Here is a 14,961-nt window from a genome sequence, read left to right as displayed (position 1 = left end):
GCAACCCTGGTCTTAGCAATATTTACATTTCATTTTGTGAATATGCCTTTACTGAATTAAAAGGTAAAGAAACTGGAAAAATATTTGCAGCTAATACAGTAAAAATTTGGATACACTTAAAATTTAAAAAAAAAACAGAGATCTTTAAGGAAAACTCTAAGGTGCCAAAAGATACATTGGGTAAAGATGTGTCCCAGAGAAAGAAATACAAATTAATTAATTAATCAATTACTCCAATAGATACATATATAGAATCTGCCAGGCACTGTTCTAGGTGCTAGAGATTCAGCAATTAAGGAAAGAGTCACACATTTCATGAGGAAATTTTTACATTCTAGTGGGAGGAGATAAAAAAATTAACAACAAAATCAGTGGGGAAAAAAAGTCACGTTAGAAGGTAAAAATGTGCTCTGGAGAAAAGGACAGTCATAGCGGGGGAGAGGAGATACTGGAGGTGAGTGCGTAGGTGGTGATTTTAAACAAGGTGGTTGGAGAAGCCTCCCTGGAAAGAGGACATCTGAGTAAAGACAGGGAGGGAGGCCTTTGTGGGCACCAGGCCAGGCGGGCGGCAAGCACAGAGGTCCCGGGGGAGCCCGCCTGGCGTGTGGGAGCAGCACACGGGAGCACTCAGGCTAGAGTCTAGGACAGGATCAGCAGGTGAGCTCAGCGGTAGCCTGGTGGGGGCAGGTCACCAGGTGGCTGCTTGGGTGATGTTGACATAAGTGAGTGGGGAGCCGGGGCAGGGCTCTGTGGAGAGAAGCACATGATCTGCCTTAGCTTTTCAATGCAGTCACGTCGGGTTTTGACGGTGGCGGGTGGAAGAGAAGCAGCTGAAGCCCTGTCGGCCGACTCCTGCAGTGATATGGCCACACGAACAAGGGTGGGGGTGGTGGAGGTGGAGGGCAAGGGTGGTTGGGTTTCAGGTATTTTCTGAACATGGAGATAGTAAGAACTGACTGGGCTCTGGAATCTTTTCTTCTTTTTTCCAAGTGTCAGTAGAGACAGGGAAAAGAGATCGTGTCCTGAATGAGTCTAAACTCGGAGGTGGTAAGAAAGGAATGTTTTCTCATCACAAAGCTGGCAGCCTGTGGGAGGTGAGACAAAGAGATGATTCCAGGATCCCTAGATTTTTGAAAGAGGGGGTTGCAGTTGGCTGAGATGGAGAACCAGCCTTTGGGTGAAAGATCAGGAGCCCGGGTTAGGGCAGATTAATTTGAGATGGGCATTTGATATTCAAGCTGCAATACCAAGCAGAAAGTTAGATACAGGAGGAGGGAGTTCCAAGGAGAAGGTCAAACTGGAGACATATATTTGAGGGTCATCAGCATACAGGTGATATGCAAAGCCAGGAGAATGGATGAGGTTAGAACTAAATGTAGAGAGAAAACAAATCCAAATGAACACTGGAGCACCTCATCAAGAAGTGAGTGGCCCCACAACCAGGGTGATCTCCAACTCTGTGATTTCAACACACACATTTAGCCAGCCAGGTACCATCCTGTCTCAATATGTACTAAAGCTAAAGTGTATCAGCGAGGAAATGCCCCACCAGCAACCAGTAAACTAGTGCATGGTGATTGACTGACTTCTAGTTTTCAAGTAAAGATGGATTTAACTGTCTTCAACTGAGAATCTTAAGACTTCAAAATGCTTTATAAATCTAAACTTAGCTTAGGAATTAAGATTGTAAAATAGGACAACTTTCTAGGCTGATAAAGCACCACTTTGACTGTAAATGTTCTTAATGAAAATAGTCCTCCATCAGGAGTCTGTAGCCACAACAGCCATCTGAAAGTATCTTTTGTGAATCATGGAGCCCTAGACTATAAGCTGTTATAGGGTAAGGGCTATGACTGTGTTTTTTCTCTCGTAACACTTCACCTTGGGGACAAGCATTTGGAAGTAATATGAGCTAAACATTTTACTCACCCAATGTACAATTTCCCTTAAGCCAAAATTCCCAGCAAACCAATAAAATAATATATCTGGAGGGGATGACATAAATTGCATTATGTGGCTTTAACCAAAAGGTCAATACTGAGAGCTAGTTCTTGGTTCCATTCCAGAGAGTCCATTTTTTCCAAAGTTTCACTGTTTACTTTTTTCTCTCTCTCAAAACAATTACGCTGTGATATAGAAACATCAGCCTCTGGTATTGCTGATACTGGGCTTAAAAATGAGAAGGCATTCCTTTTTTCTTGCTGCTTCTTGAAATACGGCCCAGGCAGAGGCTTGGGGATACTTTTTGGTTATTTTTGGAGAGGCTGCAAAATTAAATTCTTCAACACACATTCCTGGGCTCAAGCATGTGACTGGGGAGACTGCACTGTCCGGCTGTCAGAACTGGCTGGCTGTGCGTCCTGGAAGCGGCCTTGAACTCTTGAAGTCACAAAAATACATTCACAGAAACGTATCAGTGGTTGACACGGCACACTGTGTAAGCTTTCAGACTGCACACACGCCCTGCGGATTTGACCTGCACCCCGAGCCCAGGGCACACAGCTCTTAGCAGCTCTAAGACCCCGTGGGAGATGCATGCAGGGGCTGCACCTGAGCATCCGCTTGCAACTCCAGACCCATTCTGCCCTCACGGAAACCGAGGGCCGACGGACTTGCATGACAAATCCACTTTTCTCCAGGATCCTTGCTCAGTTCCCTCAGGGATCTCAGGAGAGCTGCGCAGAAAGCCTGAGGATCATTTAAGGGAAAAGGCAATTTTGGACTCCCTGTTCTGGAACCCATGGTGCCAGAAGGAGCTGAGTGAGGAGCGGTGAGAGCCTCACTTGCTGGCCGCTGCTCTTGGCAGTGGCTGGGCCTAAGGGAGGCGCTCTGGGGGTAGCCTGCAGTTCCTCCCCTGGACAGACAGCTCAAGTCTAATCGAAAATGTCACTGAGTCCCTCTGTCTGTCCGCCAAGCTCTGCTCAGCTGGCTAGCCCTGTGGCCGGGAGGCTGCTGCTTACGAGGCTGACATCAGCCAGTCACCAAGACCACCGCGCCCCTGTTCATTTCAACTGGGCCACAGGGCTCTGCTGCTGTACCATGGCAAACACCATCCCCACCCACCAGTCCTGCCCCAACGGGATCCTCGCTCACTTTGCGTCAGGAAGAACCGTATTTCCTGTTCCCCTCTCCTTCCTGCTACCAACCAGACCAGCACCGGGCGCGGGCCCACACCACCAAACTTGCTAAATGGCATCACCAATACCATGCCAGTCCTCAAGAAAAAGAGCAGGAGATATTTTTGGAACATACAGAAACTCAAATTTAGACACGACTCCAGTGGATTTCACTGATTTTTAGAATTAAGTCAGACATGTAAATGTCAACTTGGAGGCAGTACTTTTGGTGCAGCACTTGGGCCTTTGTCATGTTATCAGGAGATGGGACGGCAGTCTTTGATAAATGAATGCAGGTCATGCTACTCAAGTGGAAACTTTCTATCCTAGGGTGTTTGATAATGCCATCCTTCAAACCACCATGCCTTTGCTACACGCCCAGCAGAAAAGATGAACCCTACCAGAAGACGCACTTGCTAATTGGTCTTTGGTCTAATACTCTTATAGCACGTTGCACTGTGTTCCATTAAGGTCTAACGGTAATCTATCATTTTGTGTCAGTGTTTTTAGAAATATTATTCTCCTCTCCAATTTGAGCCTAATCTAATGAGAACAGAGTGACTCACCTTCTTAAAAATGTTGAAATGCCAGGCTACCAAGTAAAGTATGACTTTCATTGCAAGTGAAGTTTCTGCACGATAACTGTTGCAAATGGAGCCAGCAGGCCCACAGAGGATTAAATTCAAGTAAAAAGAACATAAGTAAAATCCCTATTCACTCAGAGGAAGTAATAGGAAGTGGCATTTTGTGGAGTGGGGTTGGGGGAAAGAAAAAGCACATAAAAGTTCGCTAATAGGGAAGGACGGGAAACGTGGAGACAAGTTGTCAAAGTTCTCTTTTCTCCCTCAGGAAGTTTCTAAACAGAGGCTCGGTGCCTCTCAGCTCTGCCCAGTGGAGACACAGACTTTTTGGACCTGGAAGTGTACCTCAAAAGCCCACACTTAAAATGCTTTAATATGGAGCAATGCGGCCTGGTCCTAGAAGAGACTGCTTCTATCCCGTCTACCCAAACGCCACGAGTACGTCTGCACAAGTCACTGAACATCGCGGGCCTCAGGCCTCATCATCTTAAAAGGACAGAACCAGATTGGCTGAGGTCTGGGGTTGTCTCCCAGCATTCTGATTCTTTTCCAAGTTAAACACATGGAGCCTGCTGAATTTATTATTTCCAGGGGGCTGACCCTCCCCTGTAACTGGGCCCACGTGGGCCATCAACACAAGAGGAGAAGCCCACTGTGAGTCTGGTCACGATGAGCTACTGGGTCTTCTGGTTGGGAAGAAACGTCAACAGCACAGCAGATTCACACCATTCAGTGAAATGGTCAAGGTTTACTCATACAGGACTCAGAAAAATACCCACTCCAGGACCACCCTTAAGGATATAATCCACGTCGGAAAAATGCAGCTTTGGAGTTGAGATTGTTAAAGGTGTTAGAATCAGCACTGAAACCAAATGGCAAGTGCTGCCAACAGAGTAAGTACATTGAGTCTTTTTTTAACCTGATCTTTGTGAAAAATATTTTCTCCCTCCTCTGAAAAATCAGCCTCCCTAGGCCTAAGGGTCCTCCTTGCAAGAGCTGTGTGATGCCTGCTGGGTGTCTTAAGCTGGCAGCTGCCCTGACGGCCTGGACAGGGCCTGGTCTAGGCACTCACCCCTAGATTCTCTGATATTTGCTCACCATCTGACCAGTAGGCAGCATGCAAAAAATGTGGGCTGAACTGAGTTGCTGTAAACTGGTTTTTAAAGAGGGATCTGAATTTACCTGGAAATTATATTTAGGGAAGACATAATTTGAAGCAATTTCAACAGCCTCTACTCATTTTATTTTTGGTTCAAGTTACTTTTATTTCAACTTCACTGAGGCATAATTCATATACATATATGAGCGCATTTTAAATGTCTCGCTCATCAATTGTCATGATACATACGCCCGTGTAACCACTAACCGCATCAGGAGACAGAAGTTTTCATCACCTCCTAAAGCTCCCTCATGTTCCCCTGGCAGCCAATGCCTGACCCCACACTCCAGACTAACAACTGGTTTTGAACCAACACTTTCTCTTGCCTTCATTAACGCTATTCATCAGTGTCTGAAATCTCATAAGTACGTTTAAGTTTCGCAGGCTTTATGACAGCTTGGTGATTAAGGCATGTTCTTATATAAGCTACAAGGATTACACTTTGAAGAAAAATGGTAAGCAAAGCTTTGGTTCTTCAATCTATGTGCTTCTTCATTATGGGGCTATCCAGACTTCTCCTAAAAAGCCTGTACTATCTTTTTTTTGTTTTTGGTGGGGGGTGGAACTCAGTACATTCAATTCTAAAATATTTTCATCACTCCAAAATAAAATCCTGTACCCATTAAGCAGTTTCTCCTCATTTCCCTGTTTAACCACCAATCTGTGTTCTGTCTCTGTGGATTTATACCTATTCTGGATATTTCACATAAATGGCATCATACAATATGCTGACCTTTTGTCTGGGTTCTTTTTACGTAGCATTATGTTATTGATGTTCATCCATATTGGGGCATGAATCAGTACTTCATGATTTTTATGGCTGAAAGTATTCCATTGTATGGATATACTCACTTTCATTTTTGAAAAGTATTTCCTCTGGGTATAAAACACGAGGTTGATATATTTTTCTTCCAGTTCTTTAAAGATGTGGCTGCATTATCTGTAATAATATGGTGCTACCCCATGGTACACACATACCACCATCTGTTTACAGGGTCACCTTCTGGGGAGCATTTGGGCTGTTTTCTTCTACTGGCTACTGTAATAGTTGCTGCTGTTATTTTTGAAAAGTGGAAGGCTTCTGTCCTCTCGCCTGAGGTGCTGTCCGTGACTCTCCAGCTTAGGAAGGACTTGCTGAGTGCCACCTGGGTTTTGCAGGGACGACTCCAGGCACTCAGGTGAGAAGTGGAGCTCCCTAACTCTAGGAAGAATTGCTCAGACTAGAGTTCCCCATGTCTTCCTACATATTCCTTCATCAATCTGAATCCAACTGCCAAGTTCTCTGGAATCTGAGCCACCTCTTGGATGTCCTGTAGCCAGTTCCCATAGCCAGGTGAGGCTCCGACCCCTCTGAGCGAGGCTGCTGCAGAGGCTCCTGACTGTAAACCGTATGTCTGTCCCCTCCTGGGCAAACTTAACCAGAACTAAATTTCTGAAACTCCGCATCCAATCCTGTCCAGATGCTCAGATAGCCACTGGCTCCCCACTTCTCACCGAGGAAGTGACAGCTCTCGAGGAGGCCTTCTCATCTTCTTCTGGTCCCCACGCCCCTCACACTCACCAGCACCGCCACTCCTCAAGGCGCCGTGCACACCTGCAGGTTTGGCGCAAGCTCTTCTGTCTCCCTGGAAGGCTCTCTTTCCAGCTACCCTTGTCAAATCCCACATAGTCTTTGTGGTGTCTCCTCTGGAATGGCTGCCTTAATTTCCCATGACACCATCCTCTGTGCTCTCGTGACATGTTTTTTGCCTATAGTTTTACATCATCATTAGTTGCAGGTATGTGCTCTCTTCCACCAGGCGAACATCACTTTTAGGCAGAGGGACTGTGTCTTACTCCCCTGTGGACCCCAGAACTGAGCACAGCACCTGGCACATAGTCAGAGAGCAATCACATTGAACTGCAGAAGAAACAACTAGAGGACAGAACAAGCATCGGACCGAATATACCAATGCAACGCAGGCAGGTGATGAACACACTGCGCACGTGTCCACTGCAAATGCACGAGTTAAACGAAATGAAGCTGGGAAGGGTGGAAAGTGGAGGAATCAGGAATGCTTAATGTTAAAACTGCACAGACAGATATTCTAAATGTATATAAAACCTTCCCAGATATATAAGAGCTCTTGCTATATAGATGTTCACACTTGTGGGAAAAAACAGCAACAGACAACTACCCTGCTTTCCAACAACAAAGACTAGTTGAATAAATTATGTTATCACTGACTACTATGCAAAACATCAAATAAAAACATAAAATAATATATGATGACATAGAAATATGTTTGGAATAAGTGAAAAGAGCAGGCTTCAAAATCATATCTAGTTTATGGCCACATTTTTATAAAGAAACAAGATATATGGTGAAAAAGAGTGAAGGGACTTGTAGCAAAATGGTAACAGTGGTTGGAAATGACTTATATTAACTTTTTCATTATCATTCTAAATGTTATACTGTAGACACAGATTATGTTTTCAGTAAATAGAAGAAATACTATAAAAAATCATGTATATGGAAAACAATTCTTTAATATAAATTTTGGAGAGCATTCAAATTTTCAAATTATTTCCCAGACCAGTTTAATTTTCAACATACATGTCATTTGAAATAATTTTAGAAAAAGATATTTTTATATTCTATAAGGATTCTTTTCCTGGATATTTCCATTACTCATTTTAGTGTCTGCTCAGAAAGACTAACTTTATATAGAAAACCATTTTTGTCAGTGGTCTCAAAGTTATTTCAAGGGATAATTTTTTAAACTGTTTTTTTTATACTTAAATTAAGCAATAACAGAAGATGGCTGGCCTAAGATTTTTCTCTCATTCTTTGTGAGGGGCACATAAAATCCCACTGCAGTGAAACAGCTCAAACTAACCACTCTTTTTTCTCTTTGAAATACGCCTTCAGATGAATGAAATAAAACAGAAAGTTGCCATGAGGAGGTCCATGGAACTAGCAGTTACTTTTAAATGGATTCTCTAATCCCTTCTTTTGAAGTGCCTTTAGAAGCTCCTCCCTGGGTAGTGGGTAAGCTGGGGCACCCGCAGGCAGAGCACCAGCCCTGGGTTTGGAAGCCCCTTGGCTTTCTGAGGAGTCAAAAGGAGAAAGAGGGGAGCAGATGTGGCTCAAGCAGTTGAGGGTCTGCCTTCCACATGGGAGGCCCCAGATTCTGTTTCCAGTGCCTCCTAAAGGAGACAAACAACAAGTACACAAAGAGCGAAAACAACAAGCAAGACAATGAGCATACAACAAACAAAAACAAAATGAGGAGGGAGTGGCTATGGCTCAAGGAGTAGAGCAGCTGCCTCCACATGGGATGTCCCACAAGGAGCAGACAATAAACTTAAACAGTGAGCAAACAGATGAGGGAGCCATCTGGAGAGGGGGGTGCAGAAGGCAACCCCAGGCAGAGTCACAGAGATCCTGACCCCACCACAAGCTCAAAGCAGACTGAGCAGGGGGTGCTTGTATGTGAGTCCCTGTGAGATTGCACCCCATGGCAGCTCAGGATGAGGGGTGTGAGAATGGGTGTGCTTACGGGACGAAGCTCTGTGGCCAATGGTTAGAAAGCTTCTCTAAGATATCCTTTTCAGGAAGGAATTAGCTGTTCATCGGACGGCTAGTGCTGTGACCCCTATTTGGAAGAAACTAGATTTTAAGAAGTGTAACAACTTATGAAACAACTTAAAGCAAAGCTAAGCTATGCACAGAATCACAACCAAATTGGGGAGGCGGGATGCCTGGCTCTATCCCAGACTTTCTGAGTCAGATTCTGGATCTGGTTAGTTTTAAAAGCTCTCAAAGGGATTCTGATGCACAGGCAGGACTGATAACTGAGTTTGTCTGATTTTGGTTCCTTATCTTTATCTCTGCTGTTGGTTCCTGGAATTTGGAAGGAGGTAGTTCTTAGAACTCGACTCAAGGGATCCTGTTTCCTCGGGCTTAGGGGAGTCAGTTTCTGCCGCTGACTTAAGCCTTGACTGGCAGCAGACATTAACAACTCTCTGTGGTGAGGGAATTCCCACAGCCTTTGAGGACTTCCTGCATGAGGAGGCACAGGCTGTGTATGTGAAAGCTTTGAAACCCTGAAGGGAGTAATAAAAACTCCATATTTGCTATTTAGGTGAAGTATCTAACTTAGTTCTCCAGCTCGGCAGCTCAACAAACACCTCTCAGTCTGTATTTGGTAGACGGTGCTGTGCTTGGACACATCAAGAAGTGATGTGGAGACGGCGGCCACAGGAGCTGCTGCGGGCAGGGAGAGGGAAGAGGAGGTGTGGTGTGGGGGCATTCTGGGGACTTGGAATCATCCTCAATGATATTGCAGGGACAGATGCTGGACATTACATATCCTGCCATAACCCACTGAATGGACTGGGGGAGAGTGTAAACTACAATGTAAACTATAATCCATACAGTTCTCCAAAATATATTCACCAAATGCAATGAATTGCCACAATGAAGAAAGAGATTGTTGATGTGGGAGGGGTGAGGGTGTGGGGTGTGGGGTATGGAGGAACCTCATATTTTTTGAGGTAACATTTTTTATTATCTCTGTATCTTTAAACAAAAAAAGAAAAAAAAAAAAAAAAAAAAAAAAGGAAAGAGGCTGATTTCCCAGGCCCAGGAGCTTATCATCTGGTAGGAAAACAAGCAAATTAATATCTCTATTTGCCCTGGGAAGAAATGGGGGCTCAAAGGGTGAGGGAACTTATTTAAGGTCAGATGGACTACGTGAGGTGGGACTGGGATACTTCATCAGGTCTCATCCCATAGCCACCATATGCTGCTGCTTCCCAAAAGGCAGGGCACCACGCCACAGAAATGGGGGCTGCAGATCCCAACACCTTGTCAGACACACTGCAGACGAGGCTCCGGGAAGGGCTCGTGGGGTCTCAGCACCACACCTACTCAGCAGGTACCTTTATGAACCTTGCTCCTGTCTGCAGTGGGTGCACCAACATCTGCCTCTGCCGTACTGTGGTCACAGGTAGGGGGTTCTGTGATCTCGGGAGCAAGGCTCCGAACAGCAGATTACACTTTCCAATATCTAAGCCAGACAAAGGCCTTCAACTGCAAGATCCCCAGAGAATGCCTCACGGTCTCAGCCTTTGGGGAGGATTATTTAACCTTTACTGATGGTTAGGAGTTCCTCAGTAGCCAACAAAGATTTAACACTGCAGTGAACAACAGAGCTTTGGGGAGGAAAACAATTAAATCCCTGACCTCGGCACTTAGTAGTCACAATTTCTAGGGCATTAGGAAAAAGCATAGAAGACATGGTACTTAGGAAGGAAATAAGCTGAAATCAGGATTAAATCCATCTTGAAACATTTTCTGGTGGAAAATCCTGGAATACAGAAAAGAGCACTGGACTGAAGAGTAGGATAACCTCCCTTTAGATCCAGCTCTGCTGCTAAGCAAGGGATCGATGGGTAGTCTCTGTCCCTGGGCCTCAGTTTCCTTCTCAGAAGAAGGCTTTTGACTGGTTTTTGTCCAGGGCCTCTGTGGTGGTGCTGCCCTCGGTTCCTAGGCCTGTGCCATCCACAGGCCTGGAGCCTCGGGCCCCAGCGAGAAGCCGTGAGAGCAGCTTGGAGGGCAGCCCACAGCTCCCGCGGCACTCATCCTCAGCCCCCTTCAAAGTGACTGTACCCCCAGGGCTTTCTTATTTTTAAGGTTTTTTTTTTTAATTTAAAGATTTATTTATTTATTTATTTCTCTCCCCTCCCTCCGTCCCACCCCAGTTGTCTGTTCTCTGTATCTATTTGCTGCGTCTTCTTCTTTGTCTGCTTCTGTTGTTGTCAGCAGCATGGGAATCTGTTTCTTTTGGTTGTATCATCTTGCTGTGTCAGCTCTCCTTATGTGCGGCATCATTCCTGGGCAGGCTGCACTTTCTTTTGCGCTGGGCAGCTCTCCTTATGGGGCGCACTCCTTGCGCGCATCAGCACTGTGCATGGGCCAGCTGCACACGGGTCAAGGAGGCCCGGGGTTTGAACCACAGACCTCTCATGTGGTAGACGGACGTCCTATCCACTGTGCCAAGTTCGCCCCCATTTTTTAAATGTTTTTAAAGATACTTAGATTACATAAACGTTACATTTAAAATGTAGGGGATTCCCGTACACCCACTCCCTCCCCCTCCCACACTTTCCCACATTACCAACATCCTCCATTAGTGTGGTTCACTTGTACAATTGATAAACATATACAGGAGCATTGCTACTAAGTGTGGATTATAGTTTACATTATAGTTTAAACACTCTCCCGTAATTTTGTAAGTTATGCCAAGATCTATAATGGCCTGTATCTGTCACTGCAGTGTCATTCAGGACAGTTTCAATGTCCTGAAATGCCTCATATTACACATATTTTCCCCCCTCCCTCCCCTCAGAACCAAGGCTTTCTTTGATTGTGATGATCCACAATGAGATTACTTCTTCCTCAGAGACTGGAGCCTGTGGAAGGATAAGGCTACTGTCAGGGATCCATGAGCATCTGTGGAGAAAATTCAGGATGTTGCAGGGCATTGCGTTCACTCTGGCTCTGTGCCAGACTACACCCCGACTCACCAGCATGAAGCGCGCAGTCTTTCCTGCGCACGGTTTCTGCGGGCCAGGAATGGAGGCCGGGCCCGCCGGCTGCCGCGGCGCAGGGTCTCCCAGAGCTGCCGTCGAGCTGAAGGAGGGGGGGGGTTGGTGGAAGCTCCCTGGGGGCTGTGGCAGGCTTGGGCTCCTGGCCACGTGGGTTCCTCGCGGGCTTCCTCAGCCTGCTTCCCCGCCAGTGATCAAGAGAGCGCAAGGCAGACAGCGAGAGGGAAGCCACGGCTTCCTGTAACTGACCCCCGCAGTGGCCTTCGACTCACCGAGCCCACTTCAAGGGTGGGGTATGAACACCCCACCATGGGGCTCATCTCTGAGGCCACCACACAAGGGCAAATGCTGACATCTTTATTTTTGCTAACCTCTACATGGATTTGGCACTGCATTCAATCATAAACGTCAGCAACAAACCACTGTGATATTTTCATATTATTTTACAGTTGCTGCACACACCTCTGCTAATCACTACTTCATATTTCAAAATAGGAAAATTATTAGACCATATTAGGTCTTGTTATTTAATGTCTCAGGAAGAAATTCATGTAACTATCTAATAGCTTTTAAAAAGTATTTGAGCACATTTATTAGTAACCTTTGTCATTTTATAAGTGGAAATACATGATTCTATGAAGTGGTTCTCAGCTGTCTTCAGACTTTCAAAGTGCTCATGACTCAAAAGGATTAAGAACCCCCAGGCAAGTGTTCTCAAAGTGTTGTCCAGGGATCCCTACGTCATGCCCTGGGAATGGGTCTGAAATGTGGATTATCAGCCCCATCCCAGAGCCTCAGAGCCTCAGAACTTCTGGGAGAGCACCTGTTTTAACAAGTCTTGCAGGTGACTCCGATCCAAGATAAAGTTTGAGAACACGACTAGTGTAGGGTTCCTTATGCAGAATTTGCATTTCTAAGGATCTCTCAGGTGAACTTGATACTGCTGGCCTGGGGTCCACTTCTTAGAAACACAGCCAAAGACCATAGCCTAACTACTAGCTGGATCTCTGGTAACTAGCTCTCTCCTTGATTCCTAACTACTAGCTGGATATCTGCTAATTAGCTCTCCTTGATGCCTAACTACTAGCTGGATATCTTAACTAGCTCTCCTTGACTTTATATATTAGCTGGATATCTGTTAACTAACTCTCCCTTGGCTCCTTTCTGCAGCCTGCCACCAACTAGTTTGTGGCCCAGGGAAAGTTATTTAGGCCTTCAGAGTTTATTCATACGTTAAATAGAAAAAAGTTATCTATTTAACTATGCCAACTTGCTGGAAGGGGGAATAATGTACAGAAAAGTACAGTGCATGGAATGTAGTAGAAGCTCAAAAAGTAGACACTACTAGTCATATCATGATGATTATCATTTAAAGTTCTTAGTCAGAATTGCCTTGGAGGGTTCCAGAATGCAGAGAGCAGGCATGGAAGCCCATCGATGCTGGGCAGCTGTGAAGGGCTGTGGGAGCTCTGACTCCAGCGAGGGACGATGTGGCCTTACACAGTTCAAGTGCTTTCCAACCTCTCATGTATGAGCCTCACACCAACCCTCTGAGGCTGGCAAAGTAGGCGGCAGCATCGTCCTTCTCGCACTAGGGAGGCAGTGGGACGGACCTGCTCAGGACCGCCCACCTTGTGCGGAGCCCAGGGACTGAGCCCCAGGGCTTTCCCTGTGCACCCAGACTCTTGACCAGTCTGGTTCCCACCAGGTCTGTCCTTAGGATTTACGGGGACACCCCACGGCCTGATCCGAGGTCCAAGGAGGTGCAGGGTGCTTTCTCAGTCCTACAAGGGAAAATGGCGGGATAGCTCCACGCCCCTGGGTGGGGTGCCGGGATGTCCTCCCTCTGGAGGGATGACAGTCAACTTCCCTGATTCCAGAGTCTGTCCTTCCTTGCAGTCCCACACTCTCAGATTCTGAAGGCAGTGGAAGAAGATGCTTCACAATTTACCTCTTTGGTCAGATTTTTTTTTTCAAAGCTAAGTGCTCTATAGATTGGAATTTCAGAAAGTACTTATTTTTTTTCCCTCCATGAGACCAGGCAGGAGATACAGGAAGATTTAAATTCAAATGCCATCCTAGGTAGTTGAATGTCTGCTTCAGCAGACAAACTGGAAGTGGAGTGAGAGCTCCAGGAGTAGATGTTGTCTGATTCCTAAGACTCCGTTCCAGAAAAACGCAGCAAACGTTAGAGCAGAGCACTCTGCCTGCGTTTAAGTCAGCGTTCGAGCAGCTTGTCCACGAACTGTCCCTGAGGGATTATCTCATCTCTTAGGCTTCCCTCACCAGCCTTGTTCTACGACTCTCACACAGCGACAGGCACACAGGCTAACATGAGTCAGGAGAAGCAGGAAAGCAACGGGATGGATTTTACTGCACTCGTTTGGTCAGAAAGATCTTTTTATGATCCTCGGTGGTTACTTTCATGAACATTCGTCTCAGATAACTACTTCTCTGAGCCTTGACAAAGAGGTACTCCCTCAGAGTAAACAGTTCTCCAAGACACGGGGCTAGCTCTTCACTTCCTCTGACAAGATTGATGCTGTGGAAAACCAATTTCATTCCAACTTCCGCGTCACGGGCGTACAGCACAGGGGTCAAGGGGCCATCTCCCTCTCCCAATACTCAGTAAATGAATTCCCACATGGATAAGGAGTTTACATTCTGATAGCGAATGCTTGTGCAAAACAGAGGATGTCCAAGTCTACAGAAAATCAAACACTTGGATCAAAATGGAAACATTCTGTCAACAGAAGTTTTTTTTTTCTTTTTCCTGTTCTCTGCTAATGTGAGGATCTAACTTTTAATTTTGTGGGGAAGGCATCACTCTGGAAGACTGTGAGAGCATTTTTTGTATTTTCTCTTAATATCATTCACTCCACTGTTTGGACCACTGTAAACTGCTGGCGACAAAGCCCTCGCTGGGTGGAGCCGTTTTCCTCCTCACTTCTTGTTTACTTCCCACCCCATTTTCCCCAGCGCCTGGGACAAACTCCCTGTGCCTCCTCAGAGGGCCCAGCTCAGCCACCACCCTGCTGGTCTCCTGGACGTAGACCCTTTCACTGCGTCGAGATGTCTGAGGGCAAATGTGCCTCCGCTGGCTTTCCGCAGCCTTTCTCCTGCACTCCCTTTGGGTTTCTTTCTTCCCGCTCCTTTCCTTCCTTCTGGTTCTCAGTGCTGGCCTGGTGTGCCCTCCCCATCCGTCGGGAATCTCAACCTCAGTGCCCTTTCCTGCCTGCATCACCATGGAGACATGACTGGCCCTAAAGGACATTCTGGGGCTCCGTACGCTTCCTGGCTCCTGGGCGGGTGTCCAGCAGGGGACTGGTCTTGGCAGGGCACGTGAGCAGTGCTGTGGTCCTCCACTGCAGAGGCAGGGAAGAGCCGCGGTGCCGCCTCCACCCCTCTCTTCCCACACAGGCAAATTTGGAAGACCAGGGTCAAGACGGCTGTGCTCATAGGATGGAGGGACAAGGTCCCAGGGTCACTGGACGGACTGTCACCAACCGGC

The 14,961-nt window shown here is 46.3% G+C and overlaps 1 protein-coding gene across 2 annotated transcripts in view; it reads right to left on the bottom strand.

Annotated features, from left to right (window-relative positions):
• FAT3 (FAT atypical cadherin 3) overlaps positions 1-14,961 on the bottom strand; it is a 539,827-nt gene that overhangs the window by 64,970 nt on the left and 459,896 nt on the right. The gene's annotated exons all lie outside the window — the stretch shown is intronic.

This window comes from Dasypus novemcinctus, chromosome 10, assembly GCF_030445035.2.
Source record: "Dasypus novemcinctus isolate mDasNov1 chromosome 10, mDasNov1.1.hap2, whole genome shotgun sequence".
Taxonomy (NCBI): Eukaryota; Metazoa; Chordata; class Mammalia; order Cingulata; family Dasypodidae; genus Dasypus; species Dasypus novemcinctus.
The sequence above is the reverse complement of the archived record's forward strand: the minus strand, read 5'-3'. Positions and strand labels throughout refer to the sequence as shown.